Source organism: Equus caballus, chromosome 6 (genome assembly GCF_041296265.1).
Source record: "Equus caballus isolate H_3958 breed thoroughbred chromosome 6, TB-T2T, whole genome shotgun sequence".
In the NCBI taxonomy this organism is placed as follows: domain Eukaryota; kingdom Metazoa; phylum Chordata; class Mammalia; order Perissodactyla; family Equidae; genus Equus; species Equus caballus.
In genome coordinates, this window is record NC_091689.1 from 31,447,262 (window position 1) to 31,460,868 (window position 13,607).

Consider the following 13,607-nt stretch of genomic DNA (forward strand, 5'->3'; position numbering starts at 1 on the left):
CTCGCTCTGCACAGTGCTCTTACAGCCTACCGGGAACATCTCTTCCAAAGGCCTGTCAAACGCAGTTTCTTTGCAGGCCTGATCTGGCTGAAGTAGGACTTCAGCTCTGGGTGTGCTACTTTGCCCTAGAGCTGAAAGGCACAACGTGCAGGCTTCTTTCCAAAGGGCGAGTTGGGCCCCACAGCATCTTGCTTCCAGCTCTTTGGGAAGCTGAGAAACAACTCGCTCTGCACAGTGCTCTTACAGCCTACCGGGAACATCTCTTCCAAAGGCCTGTGAAACGCAGTTTCTTTGCAGGCCTGATCTGGCTGAAGTAGGACTTCTGCTCTGGGTGTGCTACTTTGCCCTAGAGCTGAAAGGCACAACGTGCAGGCTTCTTTCCAAAGGGCGAGTTGGGCCCCACAGCATCTTGCTTCCAGCTCTTTGGGAAGCTGAGAAACAACTCGCTCTGCACAGTGCTCTTACAGCCTACGGGGAACATCTCTTCCAAAGGCCTGTGAAACGCAGTTTCTTTGCAGGCCTGATCTGGCTGAAGTAGGACTTCTGCTCTGGGTGTGCTACTTTGCCCTAGAGCTGAAAGGCATAACGTGCAGGCTTCTTTCCAAAGGGCGAGTTGGGCCCAACAGCATCTTGCTTCCAGCTCTTTGGGAAGCTAAGAAACAACTCGCTCTGCACAGTGCTCTTACAGCCTAGTGGGAACATCTCTTCCAAAGGCCTGTGAAACGCAGTTTCTTTGCAGGCCTGATCTGGCTGAAGTAGGACTTCTGCTCTGGGTGTGCTACTTTGCCCTAGAGCTGAAAGGCACAACGTGCAGGCTTCTTTCCAAAGGGCGAGTTGGGCCCCACAGCATCTTGCTTCCAGCTCTTTGGGAAGCTGAGAAACAACTCGCTCTGCACAGTGCTCTTACAGCCTACCGGGAACATCTCTTCCAAACGCCTGTGAAACCCAGTTTCTTTGCAGGCCTGATCTGGCTGAAGTAGGACTTCTGCTCTTTGTGTGGTACTTTGCCCTAGAGCTGAAAGGCACAACGTGCAGGCTTCTTTCCAGAGGGCGAGTTGGGCCCCACAGCATCTTGCTTCCAGCTCTTTGGGAAGCTAATAAACAACTCGCTCTGCACAGTGCTCTTACAGCCTACCGGGAACCTCTCTTCCAAAGGCCTGTGAAACAAAGTTTCTTTGCAGGCCTGATCTGGCTGAAGTAGGACTTCTGCTCTGGTTGTGCTACTTTGCCCTAAAGCTGAAAGGCACAACGTGCAGGCTTCTTTCCAAAGGGCGAGTTGGGCCCCACAGCATCTTGCTTCCAGCTCTTTGGGAAGCTAAGAAACAACTCGCTCTGCACAGTGCTCTTACAGCCTACCGGGAACATCTCTTCCAAAGGCCTGTGAAACGCAGTTTCTTTGCAGGCCTGATCTGGTTGAAGTAGGACTTCTGCTCTAGGTGTGCTACTTTTCCCTAGAGCTGAAAGGCACAACGTGCAGGCTTCTTTCCAGAGGGCGAGTTGGGCCCCACAGCATCTTGCTTCCAGCTCTTTGGGAAGCTAAGAAACAACTCGCTCTGCACAGTGCTCTTACAGCCTACCGGGAACATCTCTTCCAAAGGCCTGTGAAACGCAGTTTCTTTGCAGGCCTGATCTGGCTGAAGTAGGACTTCTGCTGTGGGTGTGCTCCATTGCCCTAGAGCTGAAAGGCACAACGTTCAGGCTTCTTTCCAAAGGGCGAGTTGGGCCCCACAGCATCTTGCTTCCAGCTCTTTGGGAAGCTAAGCAACAACTCGCTCTGCACAGTGCTCTTACAGCCTACGGGGAACATCTCTTCCAAAGGCCTGTGAAACACAGTTTCTTTGCAGGCCTGATCTGGCTGAAGTAGGACTTCTGCTCTGGGTGTGCTACTTTGCCCTAGAGCTGAAAGGCACAACGTGCAGGCTTCTTTCCAAAGGGCGAGTTGGGCCCCACAGCATCTTGCTTCCAGCTCTTTGGGAAGCTAAGAAACAACTCGCTCTGCACAGTGCTCTTACAGCCTACCGGGAACATCTCTTCCAAAGGCCTGTGAAACCCAGTTTCTTTGCAGGCCTGATCTGGCTGAAGTAGGACTTCTGCTCTGGGTGTGCTACTTTGCCCTAGAGCTGAAAGGCACAACGTGCAGGCTTCTTTCCAAAGGGCGAGTTGGGCCCCACAGCATCTTGCTTCCAGCTCTTTGGGAAGCAAAGAAACAACTCGCTCTGCACAGTGCTCTTACAGCCTACCGGGAACATCTCTTCCAAAGGCCTGTGAAACGCAGTTTCTTTGCAGGCCTGATCTGGCTGAAGTAGGACTTCTGCTCTGGGTGTGCTACTTTGCCCTAGAGCTGAAAGGCACAGCGTGCAGGCTTCTTTCCAAAGGGCGAGTTGGGCCCCACAGCATCTTGCTTCCAGCTCTTTGGGAAGCTAAGAAACAACTCGCTCTGCACAGTGCTCTTACAGCCTACCGGGAACATCTCTTCCAAAGGCCTGTGAAACGCAGTTTCTTTGCAGGCCTGATCTGGCTGAAGTAGGACTTCTGCTCTGGGTGTGCTACTTTGCCCTAGAGCTGAAAGGCACAACGTGCAGGCTTCTTTCCAAAGGGCGAGTTGGGCCCCACAGCATCTTGCTTCCAGCTCTTTGGGAACCTAAGAAACAACTCGCTCTGCACAGTGCTCTTACAGCCTACCGGGAACATCTCTTCCAAAGGGCTGTGAAACGCAGTTTCTTTGCAGGCCTGATCTGGCTGAAGTAGGACTTCTGCTCTGGGTGTGCTACTTTGCCCTAGAGCTGAAAGGCACAACGTGCAGGCTTCTTTCCAAAGGGCGAGTTGGGCCCCACAGCATCTTGCTTCCAGCTCTTTGGGAAGCTAAGAAACAACTCGCTCTGCACAGTGCTCTTACAGCCTACCGGGAACATCTCTTCCAAAGGCCTGTGAAACGCAGTTTCTTTGCAGGCCTGATCTGGCTGAAGTAGGACTTCTGCTCTGGGTGTGCTACTTTGCCCTAGAGCTGAAAGGCACAACGTGCAGGCTTCTTTCCAAAGGGCGAGTTGGGCCCCACAGCATCTTGCTTCCAGCTCTTTGGGAAGCTAAGAAACAACTCGCTCTGCACAGTGCTCTTACAGCCTACCGGGAACATCTCTTCCAAAGGCCTGTGAAACGCAGTTTCTTTGCAGGCCTGGTCTGGCTGAAGTAGGACTTCTGCTCTGGGTGTGCTACTTTGCCCTAGAGCTGAAAGGCACAACGTGCAGGCTTCTTTCCAAAGGGCGAGTTGGGCCCCACAGCATCTTGCTTCCAGCTCTTTGGGAAGCTAAGAAACAACTCGCTCTGCACAGTGCTCTTACAGCCTACCGGGAACATCTCTTCCAAAGGCCTGTCCAACGCAGTTTCTTTGCAGGCCTGATCTGGCTGAAGTAGGACTTCAGCTCTGGGTGTGCTACTTTGCCCTAGAGCTGAAAGGCACAACGTGCAGGCTTCTTTCCAAAGGGCGAGTTGGGCCCCACAGCATCTTGCTTCCAGCTCTTTGGGAAGCTGAGAAACAACTCGCTCTGCACAGTGCTCTTACAGCCTACCGGGAACATCTCTTCCAAAGGCCTGTGAAACGCAGTTTCTTTGCAGGCCTGATCTGGCTGAAGTAGGACTTCTGCTCTGGGTGTGCTACTTTGCCCTAGAGCTGAAAGGCACAACGTGCAGGCTTCTTTCCAAAGGGCGAGTTGGGCCCCACAGCATCTTGCTTCCAGCTCTTTGGGAAGCTGAGAAACAACTCGCTCTGCACAGTGCTCTTACAGCCTACGGGGAACATCTCTTCCAAAGGCCTGTGAAACGCAGTTTCTTTGCAGGCCTGATCTGGCTGAAGTAGGACTTCTGCTCTGGGTGTGCTACTTTGCCCTAGAGCTGAAAGGCATAACGTGCAGGCTTCTTTCCAAAGGGCGAGTTGGGCCCAACAGCATCTTGCTTCCAGCTCTTTGGGAAGCTAAGAAACAACTCGCTCTGCACAGTGCTCTTACAGCCTAGTGGGAACATCTCTTCCAAAGGCCTGTGAAACGCAGTTTCTTTGCAGGCCTGATCTGGCTGAAGTAGGACTTCTGCTCTGGGTGTGCTACTTTGCCCTAGAGCTGAAAGGCACAACGTGCAGGCTTCTTTCCAAAGGGCGAGTTGGGCCCCACAGCATCTTGCTTCCAGCTCTTTGGGAAGCTGAGAAACAACTCGCTCTGCACAGTGCTCTTACAGCCTACCGGGAACATCTCTTCCAAACGCCTGTGAAACCCAGTTTCTTTGCAGGCCTGATCTGGCTGAAGTAGGACTTCTGCTCTTTGTGTGGTACTTTGCCCTAGAGCTGAAAGGCACAACGTGCAGGCTTCTTTCCAGAGGGCGAGTTGGGCCCCACAGCATCTTGCTTCCAGCTCTTTGGGAAGCTAATAAACAACTCGCTCTGCACAGTGCTCTTACAGCCTACCGGGAACCTCTCTTCCAAAGGCCTGTGAAACAAAGTTTCTTTGCAGGCCTGATCTGGCTGAAGTAGGACTTCTGCTCTGGTTGTGCTACTTTGCCCTAAAGCTGAAAGGCACAACGTGCAGGCTTCTTTCCAAAGGGCGAGTTGGGCCCCACAGCATCTTGCTTCCAGCTCTTTGGGAAGCTAAGAAACAACTCGCTCTGCACAGTGCTCTTACAGCCTACCGGGAACATCTCTTCCAAAGGCCTGTGAAACGCAGTTTCTTTGCAGGCCTGATCTGGTTGAAGTAGGACTTCTGCTCTAGGTGTGCTACTTTTCCCTAGAGCTGAAAGGCACAACGTGCAGGCTTCTTTCCAGAGGGCGAGTTGGGCCCCACAGCATCTTGCTTCCAGCTCTTTGGGAAGCTAAGAAACAACTCGCTCTGCACAGTGCTCTTACAGCCTACCGGGAACATCTCTTCCAAAGGCCTGTGAAACGCAGTTTCTTTGCAGGCCTGATCTGGCTGAAGTAGGACTTCTGCTGTGGGTGTGCTCCATTGCCCTAGAGCTGAAAGGCACAACGTTCAGGCTTCTTTCCAAAGGGCGAGTTGGGCCCCACAGCATCTTGCTTCCAGCTCTTTGGGAAGCTAAGCAACAACTCGCTCTGCACAGTGCTCTTACAGCCTACGGGGAACATCTCTTCCAAAGGCCTGTGAAACACAGTTTCTTTGCAGGCCTGATCTGGCTGAAGTAGGACTTCTGCTCTGGGTGTGCTACTTTGCCCTAGAGCTGAAAGGCACAACGTGCAGGCTTCTTTCCAAAGGGCGAGTTGGGCCCCACAGCATCTTGCTTCCAGCTCTTTGGGAAGCTAAGAAACAACTCGCTCTGCACAGTGCTCTTACAGCCTACCGGGAACATCTCTTCCAAAGGCCTGTGAAACCCAGTTTCTTTGCAGGCCTGATCTGGCTGAAGTAGGACTTCTGCTCTGGGTGTGCTACTTTGCCCTAGAGCTGAAAGGCACAACGTGCAGGCTTCTTTCCAAAGGGCGAGTTGGGCCCCACAGCATCTTGCTTCCAGCGCTTTGGGAAGCTAAGAAACAACTCGCTCTGCACAGTGCTCTTACAGCCTACCGGGAACATCTCTTCCAAAGGCCTGTGAAACACAGTTTCTTTGCAGGCCTGATCTGGCTGAAGTAGGACTTCTGCTCTGGGTGTGCTACTTTGCCCTAGAGCTGAAAGGCACAACATGCAGGCTTCTTTCCAAAGGGCGAGTAGGGCCCCACAGCATCTTGCTTCCAGCTCTTTGGGAAGCTAAGAAACAACTCGCTCTGCACAGTGCTCTTATAGCCTACCGGGAACATCTCTTCCAAAGGCCTGTGAAACGCAGTTTCTTTGCAGGCCTGATCTGGCTGAAGTAGGACTTCTGCTCTGGGTGTGCTACTTTGCCCTAGAGCTGAAAGGCACAACGTGCAGGCTTCTTTCCAAAGGGCGAGTTGGGCCTCACAGCATCTTGCTTCCAGCTCTTTGGGAAGCTAAGAAACAACTCGCTCTGCACAGTGCTCTTACAGCCTACCGGGAACATCTCTTCCAAACGCCTGTGAAACGCAGTTTCTTTGCAGGCCTGATCTGGCTGAAGTAGGACTTCTGCTCTGGGTGTGCTACTTTGCCCTAGAGCTAAAAGGCACAACGTGCGGGCTTCTTTCCAAAGGGCGAGTTGGTCCCCACAGCATCTTGCTTCCAGCTCTTTGGGAAGCTAAGAAACAACTCGCTCTGCACAGTGCTCTTACAGCCTAGTGGGAACATCTATTCCAAAGACCTGTGAAACGCAGTTTCTTTGCAGGCCTGATCTGGCTGAAGTAGGACTTCTGCTCTGGGTGTGCTACATTGCCCTAGAGCTGAAAGGCACAACGTGCCGGCTTCTTCCAAGGGGTGAGTTGGGCCCCACAGCATCTTGCTTCCAGCTCTTTTGGAAGCTAAGAAACAACTCGCTCTGCACAGTGCTCTTACAGCCTACCGGGAACATCTCTTCCAAAGGCCTGTGAAACGCAGTTTCTTTGCAGGCCTGATCTGGCTGAAGTAGGACTTCTGCTCTGGGTGTGCTACATTGCCCTAGAGCTGAAAGGCACAACGGGCCGGCTTCTTTCCAAGGGGCGAGTAGGGCCCCACAGCATCTTGCTTCCAGCTCTTTGGGAAGCTAAGAAACAACCCACTCTGCACAGTGCTCTTACAGCCTACCAGGAACATCTCTTCCAAAGGCCTGTGAAACGCAGTTTCTTTGCAGGCCTGATCTGGCTGAAGTAGGACTTCTGCTCTGGGTGTGCTACTTTGCCCTAGAGCTTAAAGGCACAACGTGCAGGCTTCTTTCCAAAGGGCGAGTTGGGCCCCACAGCATCTTGCTTCCAGCTCTTTGGGAAGCTAAGAAACAACTCGCTCTGCACAGTGCTCTTACAGCCTACCGGGAACATCTCTTCCAAAGGCCTGTGAAACGCAGTTTCTTTGCAGGCCTGATCTGGCTGAAGTAGGACTTCTGCTCTGGGTGTGCTACTTTGCCCTAGAGCTGAAAGGCACAGCGTGCAGGCTTCTTTCCAAAGGGTGAGTTGGGCCCCACAGCATCTTGCTTCCAGCTCTTTGGGAAGCTAAGAAACAACTCGCTCTGCACAGTGCTCTTACAGCCTACCGGGAACATCTCTTCCAAAGGCCTGTGAAACGCAGTTTCTTTGCAGGCCTGATCTGGCTGAAGTAGGACTTCTGCTCTGGGTGTGCTACTTTGCCCTAGAGCTGAAAGGCACAACGTGCAGGCTTCTTTCCAAAGGGCGAGTTGGGCCCCACAGCATCTTGCTTCCAGCTCTTTGGGAAGCTAAGAAACAACTCGCTCTGCACAGTGCTCTTACAGCCTACCGGGAACATCTCTTCCAAAGGCCTGTGAAACGCAGTTTCTTTGCAGGCCTGGTCTGGCTGAAGTAGGACTTCTGCTCTGGGTGTGCTACTTTGCCCTAGAGCTGAAAGGCACAACGTGCAGGCTTCTTTCCAAAGGGCGAGTTGGGCCCCACAGCATCTTGCTTCCAGCTCTTTGGGAAGCTAAGAAACAACTCGCTCTGCACAGTGCTCTTACAGCCTACCGGGAACATCTCTTCCAAAGGCCTGTGAAACGCAGTTTCTTTGCCGGCCTGATCTGGCTGAAGTAGGACTTCTGCTCTGGGTGTGCTACTTTGCCCTAGAGCTGAAAGGCACAACGTGCAGGCTTCTTTCTAAAGGGCGAGTTGGGCCCCACAGCATCTTGCTTCCAGCTCTTTGGGAAGCTAAGAAACAACTCGCTCTGCACAGTGCTCTTACAGCCTACCGGGAACATCTCTTCCAAAGGCCTGTCAAACGCAGTTTCTTTGCAGGCCTGATCTGGCTGAAGTAGGACTTCAGCTCTGGGTGTGCTACTTTGCCCTAGAGCTGAAAGGCACAACGTGCAGGCTTCTTTCCAAAGGGCGAGTTGGGCCCCACAGCATCTTGCTTCCAGCTCTTTGGGAAGCTGAGAAACAACTCGCTCTGCACAGTGCTCTTACAGCCTACCGGGAACATCTCTTCCCAAGGCCTGTGAAACGCAGTTTCTTTGCAGGCCTGATCTGGCTGAAGTAGGACTTCTGCTCTGGGTGTGCTACTTTGCCCTAGAGCTGAAAGGCACAACGTGCAGGCTTCTTTCCAAAGGGCGAGTTGGGCCCCACAGCATCTTGCTTCCAGGTCTTTGGGAAGCTGAGAAACAACTCGCTCTGCACAGTGCTCTTACAGCCTACGGGGAACATCTCTTCCAAAGGCCTGTGAAACGCAGTTTCTTTGCAGGCCTGATCTGGCTGAAGTAGGACTTCTGCTCTGGGTGTGCTACTTTGCCCTAGAGCTGAAAGGCATAACGTGCAGGCTTCTTTCCAAAGGGCGAGTTGGGCCCAACAGCATCTTGCTTCCAGCTCTTTGGGAAGCTAAGAAACAACTCGCTCTGCACAGTGCTCTTACAGCCTAGTGGGAACATCTCTTCCAAAGGCCTGTGAAACGCAGTTTCTTTGCAGGCCTGATCTGGCTGAAGTAGGACTTCTGCTCTGGGTGTGCTACTTTGCCCTAGAGCTGAAAGGCACAACGTGCAGGCTTCTTTCCAAAGGGCGAGTTGGGCCCCACAGCATCTTGCTTCCAGCTCTTTGGGAAGCTGAGAAACAACTCGCTCTGCACAGTGCTCTTACAGCCTACCGGGAACATCTCTTCCAAACGCCTGTGAAACCCAGTTTCTTTGCAGGCCTGATCTGGCTGAAGTAGGACTTCTGCTCTTTGTGTGGTACTTTGCCCTAGAGCTGAAAGGCACAACGTGCAGGCTTCTTTCCAGAGGGCGAGTTGGGCCCCACAGCATCTTGCTTCCAGCTCTTTGGGAAGCTAATAAACAACTCGCTCTGCACAGTGCTCTTACAGCCTACCGGGAACCTCTCTTCCAAAGGCCTGTGAAACAAAGTTTCTTTGCAGGCCTGATCTGGCTGAAGTAGGACTTCTGCTCTGGTTGTGCTACTTTGCCCTAAAGCTGAAAGGCAAAACGTGCAGGCTTCTTTCCAAAGGGCGAGTTGGGCCCCACAGCATCTTGCTTCCAGCTCTTTGGGAAGCTAAGAAACAACTCGCTCTGCACAGTGCTCTTACAGCCTACCGGGAACATCTCTTCCAAAGGCCTGTGAAACGCAGTTTCTTTGCAGGCCTGATCTGGTTGAAGTAGGACTTCTGCTCTAGGTGTGCTACTTTTCCCTAGAGCTGAAAGGCACAACGTGCAGGCTTCTTTCCAGAGGGCGAGTTGGGCCCCACAGCATCTTGCTTCCAGCTCTTTGGGAAGCTAAGAAACAACTCGCTCTGCACAGTGCTCTTACAGCCTACCGGGAACATCTCTTCCAAAGGCCTGTGAAACGCAGTTTCTTTGCAGGCCTGATCTGGCTGAAGTAGGACTTCTGCTGTGGGTGTGCTCCATTGCCCTAGAGCTGAAAGGCACAACGTTCAGGCTTCTTTCCAAAGGGCGAGTTGGGCCCCACAGCATCTTGCTTCCAGCTCTTTGGGAAGCTAAGCAACAACTCGCTCTGCACAGTGCTCTTACAGCCTACGGGGAACATCTCTTCCAAAGGCCTGTGAAACACAGTTTCTTTGCAGGCCTGATCTGGCTGAAGTAGGACTTCTGCTCTGGGTGTGCTACTTTGCCCTAGAGCTGAAAGGCACAACGTGCAGGCTTCTTTCCAAAGGGCGAGTTGGGCCCCACAGCATCTTGCTTCCAGCTCTTTGGGAAGCTAAGAAACAACTCGCTCTGCACAGTGCTCTTACAGCCTACCGGGAACATCTCTTCCAAAGGCCTGTGAAACCCAGTTTCTTTGCAGGCCTGATCTGGCTGAAGTAGGACTTCTGCTCTGGGTGTGCTACTTTGCCCTAGAGCTGAAAGGCACAACGTGCAGGCTTCTTTCCAAAGGGCGAGTTGGGCCCCACAGCATCTTGCTTCCAGCTCTTTGGGAACCTAAGAAACAACTCGCTCTGCACAGTGCTCTTACAGCCTACCGGGAACATCTCTTCCAAAGGCCTGTGAAACGCAGTTTCTTTGCAGGCCTGATCTGGCTGAAGTAGGACTTCTGCTCTGGGTGTGCTACTTTGCCCTAGAGCTGAAAGGCACAACGTGCAGGCTTCTTTCCAAAGGGCGAGTTGGGCCCCACAGCATCTTGCTTCCAGCTCTTTGGGAAGCTAAGAAACAACTCGCTCTGCACAGTGCTCTTACAGCCTACCGGGAACATCTCTTCCACAGGCCTGTGAAACGCAGTTTCTTTGCCGGCCTGATCTGGCTGAAGTAGGACTTCTGCTCTCGGTGTGCTACTTTGCCCTAGAGCTGAAAGGCACAACGTGCAGGCTTCTTTCTAAAGGGCGAGTTGGGCCCCACAGCATCTTGCTTCCAGCTCTTTGGGAAGCTAAGAAACAACTCGCTCTGCACAGTGCTCTTACATCCTACCGGGAACATCTCTTCCAAAGGCCTGTCAAACGCAGTTTCTTTGCAGGCCTGATCTGGCTGAAGTAGGACTTCTGCTCTGGGTGTGCTACTTTGCCCTAGAGCTGAAAGGCACAACGTGCAGGCTTCTTTCCAAAGGGCGAGTTGGGCCCCACAGCATCTTGCTTCCAGCTCTTTGGGAAGCTAAGAAACAACTCACTCTGCACAGTGCTCTTACAGCCTACCGGGAACATCTCTTCCAAAGGCCTGTGAAACGCAGTTTCTTTGCAGGCCTGATCTGGCTGAAGTAGGACTTCTGCTCTGGGTGTGCTACTTTGCCCTAGAGCTGAAAGGCACAACGTGCAGGCTTCTTTCCAAAGGGCGAGTTGGGCCCCACAGCATCTTGCTTCCAGCTCTTTGGGAAGCTAAGAAACAACTCGCTCTGCACAGTGCTCTTACAGCCTACCGGGAACATCTCTTCCAAAGGCCTGTGAAACGCAGTTTCTTTGCAGGCCTGATCTGGCTGAAGTAGGACTTCTGCTCTGGGTGTGCTACTTTGCCCTAGAGCTGAAAGGCACAACGTGCAGGCTTTTTTCCAAAGGGCGAGTTGGGCCCCACAGCATCTTGCTTCCAGCTCTTTGGGAAGCTAAGAAACAACTCGCTCTGCACAGTGCTCTTACAGCCTACCGGGAACATCTCTTCCAAAGGCCTGTCAAACGCAGTTTCTTTGCAGGCCTGATCTGGCTGAAGTAGGACTTCAGCTCTGGGTGTGCTACTTTGCCCTAGAGCTGAAAGGCACAACGTGCAGGCTTCTTTCCAAAGGGCGAGTTGGGCCCCACAGCATCTTGCTTCCAGCTCTTTGGGAAGCTGAGAAACAACTCGCTCTGCACAGTGCTCTTACAGCCTACCGGGAACATCTCTTCCAAAGGCCTGTGAAACGCAGTTTCTTTGCAGGCCTGATCTGGCTGAAGTAGGACTTCTGCTCTGGGTGTGCTACTTTGCCCTAGAGCTGAAAGGCACAACGTGCAGGCTTCTTTCCAAAGGGCGAGTTGGGCCCCACAGCATCTTGCTTCCAGCTCTTTGGGAAGCTGAGAAACAACTCGCTCTGCACAGTGCTCTTACAGCCTACCGGGAACATCTCTTCCAAAGGCCTGTGAAACGCAGTTTCTTTGCAGGCCTGATCTGGCTGAAGTAGGACTTCTGCTCTGGGTGTGCTACTTTGCCCTAGAGCTGAAAGTCACAACGTGCAGGCTTCTTTCCAAAGGGCGAGTTGGGCCCCACAGCATCTTGCTTCCAGCTCTTTGGGAAGCTGAGAAACAACTCGCTCTGCACAGTGCTCTTACAGCCTACCGGGAACATCTCTTCCAAAGGCCTGTGAAACGCAGTTTCTTTGCAGGCCTGATCTGGCTGAAGTAGGACTTCTGCTCTGGGTGTGCTACTTTGCCCTAGAGCTGAAAGGCACAACATGCAGGATTCTTTCCAGAGGCCGAGTTGGGCCCCACAGCATCTTGCTTCCAGCTCTTTGGGAAGCTAAGAAACAACTCGCTCTGCACAGTGCTCTTACAGCCTACCGGGAACATCTCTTCCAAAGGCCTGTGAAACACAGTTTCTTTGAATGCCTGGTCTGGCTGAAGTAGGACTTCTGCTCTGGGTGTGCTACTTTGCCCTAGAGCTGAAAGGCACAACGTGCAGGCTTCTTTCCAAAGGGCGAGTTGGGCCCCACAGCATCTTGCTTCCAGCTCTTTGGGAAGCTAAGAAACAACTCGCTCTGCACAGTGCTCTTATAGCCTACCGGGAACATCTCTTCCAAAGGCCTGTGAAACGCAGTTTCTTTGCAGGCCTGATCTGGCTGAAGTAGGAGTTCTGCTCTGGGTGTGCTACTTTGCCCTAGAGCTGAAAGGCACAACGTGCAGGCTTCTTTCCAAAGGGCGAGTTGGGCCCCACAGCATCTTGCTTCCAGCTCTTTGGGAAGCTAAGAAACAACTCGCTCTGCACAGTGCTCTTACAGCCTACCGGGAACATCTCTTCCAAAGGCCTGTGAAACGCAGTTTCTTTGCAGGCCTGATCTGGCTGAAGTAGGACTTCTGCTCTGGGTGTGCTACTTTGCCCTAGAGCTGAAAGGCACAACGTGCAGGCTTCTTTCCAAAGGGCGAGTTGGGCCCCACAGCATCTTGCTTCCAGCTCTTTGGGAAGCTAAGAAACAACTCGCTCTGCACAGTGCTCTTACAGCCTACCGGGAACATCTCTTCCAAAGGCCTGTGAAACGCAGTTTCTTTGCAGGCCTGATCTGGCTGAAGTAGGACTTCTGCTCTGGGTGTGCTACTTTGCCCTAGAGCTGAAAGGCACAACATGCAGGCTTCTTTCCAGAGGGCGAGTTGGGCCCCACAGCATCTTGCTTCCAGCTCTTTGGGAAGCTAAGAAACAACTCGCTCTGCACAGTGCTCTTACAGCCTACCGGGAACATCTCTTCCAAAGGCCTGTGAAACACAGTTTCTTTGAAGGCCTGGTCTGGCTGAAGTAGGACTTCTGCTCTGGGTGTGCTACTTTGCCCTAGAGCTGAAAGGCACAACGTGCAGGCTTCTTTCCAAAGGGCGAGTTGGGCCCCACAGCATCTTGCTTCCAGCTCTTTGGGAAGCTAAGAAACAACTCGCTCTGCACAGTGCTCTTATAGCCTACTGGGAAAATCTCTTCCAAAGGCCTGTGAAACGCAGTTTCTTTGCAGGCCTGATCTGGCTGAAGTAGGACTTCTGCTCTGGGTGTGCTACTTTGCCCTAGAGCTGAAAGGCACAACGTGCAGGCTTCTTTCCAAAGGGCGAGTTGGGCCCCACAGCATCTTGCTTCCAGCTCTTTGGGAAGCTAAGAAACAACTCGCTCTGCACAGTGCTCTTACAGCCTAGTGGGAACATCTCTTCCAAAGGGCTGTGAAACGCAGTTTCTTTGCAGGCCTGATCTGGCTGAAGTAGGACTTCTGCTCTGGGTGTGCTACTTTGCCCTAGAGCTGAAAGGCACAACGTGCAGGCTTCTTTCCAAAGGGCGAGTTGGGCCCCACAGCATCTTGCTTCCAGCTCTTTGGGAAGCTAAGAAACAACTCGCTCTGCACAGTGCTCTTACAGCCTACGGGGAACATCTCTTCCAAAGGCCTGTGAAACGCAGTTTCTTTGCAGGCCTGATCTGGCTGAAGTAGGACTTCTGCTCTGGGTGTGCTACTTTGCCCT